Below are 7,734 nucleotides of genomic sequence, written 5' to 3'. Positions count from 1 at the left end.
TCTTAGTTAAAACAATAAATAGGTCAACTTTTAATAAAGTTCTCCTACTGAGACTCATATCGTTTTCATTTCTCTTTATTATCTTCTCTTTAATTGTTAAATGATCCTTTTTGAGGTAGAGGGAACTCTATCGTTTCCCAACAGTTTTATTCTAATTTGAGCAGCATTTCAATGTGAGAAATGAAGCATCACATTTATGATTTCCAGGTTTTTGTTTTTTAAATTTTTTTTAGAAGTACTGTCTCATTATGTTGCTCAGGCTGGACTCAAACTCCTGGGCTCCAGCAATCCTCCTGCTTCAGCCTCCCAAGTAGCTGAGTCGACAGGTGCATGCCACCGTGCCCAGCCTCATTTCCAATTTTAACTTAATAATTGGTGTACTTTATAATTACATTGTTTCATTGGATGCCCACAGCCCCTGAAATTAGTCAGAGACAAGAGTTGAGTTAAGTGGTAGTGACTTGGGAATAAACAGAAGGGTTCAGACATGAGGGATTTTGAATGGATTGATTTTGTTTATTTTTGAGAGAGGGCCTTCCTCTGTCTCCCAGGCTGGACTGCAGTGGTGCGATCTTGGCTTACTGCAACCTCTGCCTTCTGGGTTCAAGTGATTCTCCTGCCTCAGCCTACTGAGTAGCTGAGATTACAGGCGCCCGCCACCACATCTGACTAATTTTTGTTTTTTTGTTTTTTGTTTTAGTGGAGACGGGGTTTCACCACATTGGTCATGCTGGCCTCGAACCCCTGATCTCAAGTGATCCACCCACCTCGGCCTCCCAAAGTTCTGGGATTACAGGCGTGAGCCACTGTGCCGGCCATGAATGGACTGATTTTGAATGTAGCCAATGCACAGGTATTTATGACATTATAATTTACTTTATTTGTAAACTGCAGGGTTACCAGGAATTATACATACTTAGATAAGGCCCTCAGTGTTTCTTTCTCACTGTTTGTATACATTTCACCTAAATTTTAATATGCAGCCGTGCATGTATGTGTGTGTGTGTGTGTGTGTGTGTGTGTCTGTGTGTGCATAAGCTCATATTTTTTCTTTTTTCCTTTATATCATAGGATTTTTCTCATGCTTTTATACAGGTTTTATAAATGTTTTAATGGTTATATTACAGTCCATCGTATAAATGAACTAATTTGACTCAACTATTACTCTAATAATATCTTAAATTGTTTCTTATTTATTTATTTATTTATTTTAATTGCATTTTAGGTTTTGGGGTACATGTGAAGAACTTGCAAGATTGTTGCATAGATACACACATGGCAGTGTGATTTGCTGCCTTCCTCCGCTTCACCTATATCTGGCATTTCTCCCCATGCTATCTCTCCCCAACTCCCCACCGCCCCGTCCCTCCCCCATTTCCCCCAAACAGACCCCAGTGTGTAGTGCTCCCCTCCCTGTGTCCATGTGTTCTCATTGTTCAACACCCGCCTATGAGTGAGAACATGCGGTGTTTGATTTTCTGCTCTTGTGTCAGTTTGCTGAGAATGATGGTTTCCAGGTTCATCCATGTCCCTACAAAGGACACGAACTAATTCTTAAATTGTTTAAGTGATAGAGATAAAATTTTGTGCATTAATCTTTTCTGTCTTTTCAGATTATTTAAGGATCAATTCGGAGAAGTAGGATTAATGGGTTAATGATCATTGCATCTTTCAAAGGCCTTTTCTTTTAATCACAAAATTATACCAAATTATCTTCCCTTTAGCAGGTTCATCGCAGTCTAGCCATTGAATGTGGATAATAATATATGTAACCCTTTTCCAATTCCATACCTAAGATGGAAATTATTATTGTTTTAATTTGCATTTTGATTTATAGTATGATTGACTTTAGTTTCCCTTGAATTAATTTTCTTTTTTAAATAGTTTGCTTACGTTTTCTGCCCTCACTGAACTACAGGATCGTGTTTGCCTTAACCAGTGTGCACAAATCATTAATATTAAGGTTATAACCTCTTACGTTTGCTACCCACTCCCTCATTGTCATATTTAATTTTAAACATAAAATTGTTTTTAATTTGACTTTTTTTACATTTTCAATGCCGTCTACAATGTGAACATTCTACTGTGTAATTTTTTCCATTTATATTAAGCTGAAACATTTTTTCCCACCTAGAAAATGAATATCTTTATTTTCTTCTGCTCTCTGTAAGTTTGTATTTAAATATTTTCTTTTTTTTTTTTTTTTTTTTGAGACGGAGTTTCACTCATGTTACCCAGGCTGGAGTGCAATGGCGTGATCTCGGCTCACCGCAACATCTGCCTCCTGGGTTCAGGCAATTCTCCTGCCTCAGCCTCCTGAGTAGCCGGGATTACAGGCACATACCACCATGCCCAGCTAATTTTTTGTATTTTTAGTAGAGACGGGGTTTCACCATGTTGACCAGGATGGTCTCGATCTCTTGACCTCGTGATCCACCCGCCTCGGCCTCCCAAAGTGCTGGGATTACAGGCTTGAGCCACCGCGCCCGGCCAAATATTTTCTTATATATTTATTTGAGATGGAGCCTTGCTCTGGCCTCCAGGCTGGCGTACAGTGGTGTGATCTCTGCTCACTGCAACCTTCACTTCCCGGGTTCAAGGGATTCTCCTGCCTTAGCCTCCTGAGTAGCTGGGACTACAGGTGCCAGCCACCATGCCCGGCTAATTTTTGTATTTTTAGTAGACACGGGGTCTCACCACGTTGGCCAGGCAGGTCTCGAGCTCATGATTGCTGGTGATTTGCCGACTCGGCCTCCCAAAGTGCTGGGATTATAGGTATGAATCACTGCGCCTGGCCTAAATATTTTCTTTTTTAAATTCACATATCCAGAACTGGTGGCTTTCAGAGCCCCGTTCTAGGTCATGAGATTAACTAATTTATTCATTCATTTAATCATCCATGAGTTCGAGAAATAATTACTTGGTGCCAATTCCTACCTCTGTGCTAGGAACTGGAACACTAGCATTTCCTTTCGTGATAAGCAAGTGTAGACACAGCTCGGAGAGGTCCTGTGTGGCGTCTCGGGAAAGTGGTCCAGGGACAGGGGACACCTAGGGAAGAGCGAAGGTCATCAGGGCTCAGGAAACGAGGTGATTCAGACGCAGGGCTTTAAGCTTGAGATGGGAGGGTGAGGGGAGCGTGTTTGAGGAGGGGCAGGTACGCTGAGTTTTAAGACCATGAGGAGGAGGAAGCCTCCCGCACTAAGGCCTCAAGGTAGGATGGGCTGAAGGTGGAACTAGATGCCAGCCCAGCTCAGGCAGAGACCAGGTGAGGAGGCAGGCAGCCTCCTGGGATTCCATTCCAGTGGCAGGTGCAGCGTGCAGGGAGCGCAGCTAATCTAGGATTACATCTGGATTGTCACAGTACGGTAGATATTCTCACAGGACATAGATTCTTATATTTTAATATACAGATTGTTATACTAGATTAGATCTGCTATACACCATGGGCCTAATCTATATCTTGCTTACATTTTCTCTGTCTCCAGGGCTGCACCCCACGGAGGGGCAGGAGTGGAGCAGAAGCTCTGGCCGTCAAGCAGGAGGTGACGGTGGCCTGGATCAGCACAATGGCTGCTGAGTGGAAAAGGGGACACGCACAAAGGCTACATGGAGGTAGCTTGCTCAAGAACTGGATGTGGTGCATGAAGAGAAGGGAGAAACAAAGACGAATTCTTGGGCTTTGGTCTGAAATTGGGTGAATGTACCATTTACTAGGATTGAGGCAGAGGGCAAGTGAAGAATTCTGTTTCAATTTAAGCTTTGAGATGACGCAGGTATGGAAATGGTAAGGGGCAGAAATTTGGGTTTGGAGTTTGTGGGAGGATTCTGGGTTGATTTTGAATTTGGGAGCAGTTAGGTGTTATTTAAAGTCCATAGTGTAGGCTGGGCGTGGTGGCTCATGCCTGTGATCCCAGCACTTTGGGAGGCTGAGGTGGGCAGATCACTTGAGGTCAGGAGTTTAAGACCAGCCTGGCCAACATGGTGGAAACCCATCTCTACTAAAAATACAGAAATTAGCCAGGCATGGTAGCACACACTTACAGTCCCATCTACTCAGGAGGCTGAAGCAGGAGAGTTGCTTGAACCCGGGAGGCAGAGGTTGTGGTGAGCTGAGATCGTGCCATTGCACTCCAGCCTCAGCAACGAGGGTGAAACTCTGTCTCAAACAATAATAATAATAATGTTTGTTTATGCAGGTTTGAGTGGTCTTTCCCATCCTCCTCATGGCCATGAAACTTCCCTGAAGAGGGGATTGATGATGGGACTACTCTCAGTTTTCTTCCTGGGAGTAGAAACTACCTAAGGGGAGTTTATGGCAGCCTCGGTTTTAAAGTTTCTGCTCTTAGTCAGATAAGGAGTGCTCTAGCTTCCTTCTGCATCTGTTGACTCTCAAATGTCTTCAGCATAAAATAGCCTTTATGCCAACTGTAGTGTTCCTAGTGGGTCCCCACAGTAGCTTATCCAGATGTGGGACAGAGGGGAAGAGTGAAGGGAGCTTAAATGCTGTCATCAAACAGGCACCTCATCCCACATGCCGACGCCCAGGGCTCTGGTACAGCGATGCCTTGCAGCAGAGTGGAGAAGTCGGCTGTCCAGGGCGGCAGCAAAGCCGACAGAGGAGGAGAGAGAGGAGCCAGATGGCCAGAAGGTTTCAAAGCAGAGGAGGGTTGCCTGGGTTCAATGTGATAAGGAGGCTGAGGCATTCACTGAATTTGCCACAGGCAGGCTGGAGAGAGGAATGGTTTCGGTGGAGTGGTGGAGCCGGGAGCCTAATTGAAGAGTTTGTTAGAGAAGTGAGGGGTGGCATTATATGACACCCCAAAATATGCCACTTTGTCATAAGGACTCTTTTGGACCGAAGGCAATTGAGAAATAGCAGACAGAAGAAAAGCTCCCTCTCCTCCCCCTATTTCAATAAAAGAAAGACAGAAATTGGTAAAGGTGCCCTCCTCTCCTCTCAAGCAGGAAGGACAGAAGTTTATTGTTAATCGAAGGAGACGGCTTCAGACTCTCGGCAGCCTGGAGACAGCACAGAGGAACCCATGCAGCAAGCCTTGCCAACCGCCCATATCCTCTCATTAGTCTCCCCATGCATTTGCCTTTCCACAATTTGCGGCTCCAGAAAACTCAGTCCTTGGCCTCAGCCTTGTCACTTCTCTGCTGGTGTACTGCTCTTTGTTAAGATGCTACATAACCGGCTGGGTGCAGTGGCTCATGCTTGTAATCCCAGCCCTTTGGGAGGCCGAGGCGGCTGGATCACGAGGTCAAGAGATCGAGACCATCCTAGCCAACATGGTGAAACCCTGTCTTCACTAAAAATACAAAAATTAGCTGGATATGGTGGTGCGTGCCTGTAGTCCCACCTACTGGGGAGGCTGAGGCAGGAGAATTGCTTGAACCCAGGAGGCAGAGGTTGCAGTGAGCCGAGATCTAGCCATTGCACTCCAGCCTGGGCAACAAGAGCAAAAACTCTGTCTCAAAAAAAAAAAAAAAAAAAAAAAAGATTTCTACATAACCAGCCCGGCCAGGCGAGGTGGCTCATGCCTGTAATCCCAGCACTTTGGGAAGCTGAGGTGGGTGGAACACTAGATCAAGAGATCGACACCATCCTAGCTAACATGGCGAAACCCCGTCTGTACTAAAAATACAAAAATTAGCTGGGCATGGTGGTGCACGCCTGTAGTCCCAGCTACTCGGGAGGCTGAGGCAGGAGAATCGCTTGAACCCGGGAGGCGGAGTTTGCAGTGAGTCAAGATTGAGCCACTGCACTCTAGCCTAGTGACTCCATCTCAAAAAAAAAAAAAAAAAAAAAAAAAAAAGATGCTACATAAGCGCTCCTTTCGGTTACTCATCTTTGAGGTTGGTGGGTCTGCACTGTGCACATGTTAATAAACTTCTGTTTGTTTTTCTCTCATTCAGCTGTCTTTTGTCTGTCTAATTTGCAGGGCCCAGCTGAAGAACCTGGCGGGAAAAGGAATTTCTTCCTCCTCTAGGGTAGTGAAGATGCACGTGTAGACAGATGCTAAAAGAATGAGTTTGATCATGAAATGAGTGGGTGTGGGGTCAGGACAGTTGTTTCTAAATGATGGGAGCTGCTAGAACAGGTCAGTATTGGCCGGGTGCTGTGGCTCACACTTGTAATCCCAGCACTTTGGGAGGCCGAGGCGGGTGGATCACCTGAGGTCAGCAGTTTAAGACCAACCTGGCCAACATGGTGAAAACCTGTCTCTTAAGAAAAGGAAAGAAAGAAAGAAAAAAGAACAGGTTAGTATGCCAAAGAGCTCAGGGGTCCCCAGGAGAGGACGGTAAAGGGGTAATGATGAGAGTGGGAAGTCTTCCTCTAAGTAAGAGGACCCATAGCTGGGGAGGGAGGTGCCTTGACAGGACGTATGTGTCGCATTGGAGCAAAAGGGGTTCCTCCTTATGCTTTTCCTGGCTGGAGCATAAGGGGGTTCATTAGCTTTTCATGGATGGAGCATAAGCAGGTTCATGAGTGAGGTGGGGTGGTGGAATCTTAGGACAAAGGAGGAAGTTGGCATTTCGTATGCCCCTGTACTGTTCTCCACCCTCCTGGCTACAGAGGACAAACATCTAATGAGAGTTGGAGCCATCTATGAATTAGCTCCAGGGAAAATATAGAGAGAAAAATCCAACCACAGAAAGGGCTGGCCTCAACCTGTTCTCGGGAGAGAGATCCAAGCTGGCTGATCACTAGCAGCTCGGGATTGTAGCTCCCACTGAAAGAGCAGAGAACAAGAGGATGCCACACTTTCAGATCAATTTTTGTTGCTCATGCACCAGGAGATTCCCAGCGGAGGAGCCCCATGTGTCGCCAGCGCGACTCTTGAGGCCGGTGAGGTGGTTTTGCCGCTGCCTTTGAGCAGCAGTTCTTGGTGCAGAGTCAGAAAAGCACCATCAATCTTAACGCTGCTGTTTTGGCCGGCGCAGTGGGCTGCTCAGATTTTAGCGCCGGGAATCAACAAGTTGGACGTCCATTCAGAAACCCAACTATAAAGACGGTAATTATAAAGACCACAGATGGATAAATCTATAACAAAGGGAAGAAACCAGCCTAAAAAGGCTGAGAATACCCAAAATCAGAACGCCTCTCCCTCTACAGGGGATCACAGTTCCTCATCAGCAACAGAACAAGGCCTGATGGAGAAAAACTGTGTTCCATTAGCAGAAGCGGACTTTAAAAAGTGGATGATAAGAAACTTCTGGGAATTAAAAGAACTTGTTCTAACCCAATGCAAAGAAAATAAGAACTTTGAAAGAAGGTTTGACGAAATGTTAAAAATAACACACAATTTAGAGAGGAATATAAGTGAATTAATGGAGCTGAAAAACACAACACGAGAACTTTGCGAACTATGCACAAGTTTTAACAGCCAAATTGATCAAGCAGAAGAAAAGATATTAGAGGCCGAAGACCAACTTCATGAAATAAAACAAAAAGACAAGATTAGAGAAAAAAGGATAAAAAAGAACGAGCAAAGTCTCCAAGAAATATGGGACTATGTGAAAAGACCTAATCTACGTTTGATAGGTGTACCTGAATGTGACGAAGAGAATCAATCCAAGCTGGAAAATACGCTTCAGGATATTATTCAGGAAAACTTTCCCAACCTAGCAAGGCAGGACAATATTCAACTCCATGTAATACAGAGAACACCACAAAGATATTCCTCAAGAAGACCAACCTCAAGGCACATAATCGCCAGATTCACC

This window comes from Sapajus apella, unplaced genomic scaffold, assembly GCF_009761245.1.
Source record: "Sapajus apella isolate SASKATOON/1434 unplaced genomic scaffold, GSC_monkey_1.0 scaffold118, whole genome shotgun sequence".
NCBI classification, from domain to species: Eukaryota; Metazoa; Chordata; class Mammalia; order Primates; family Cebidae; genus Sapajus; species Sapajus apella.
Note: the sequence above shows the minus strand (reverse complement) of the source record.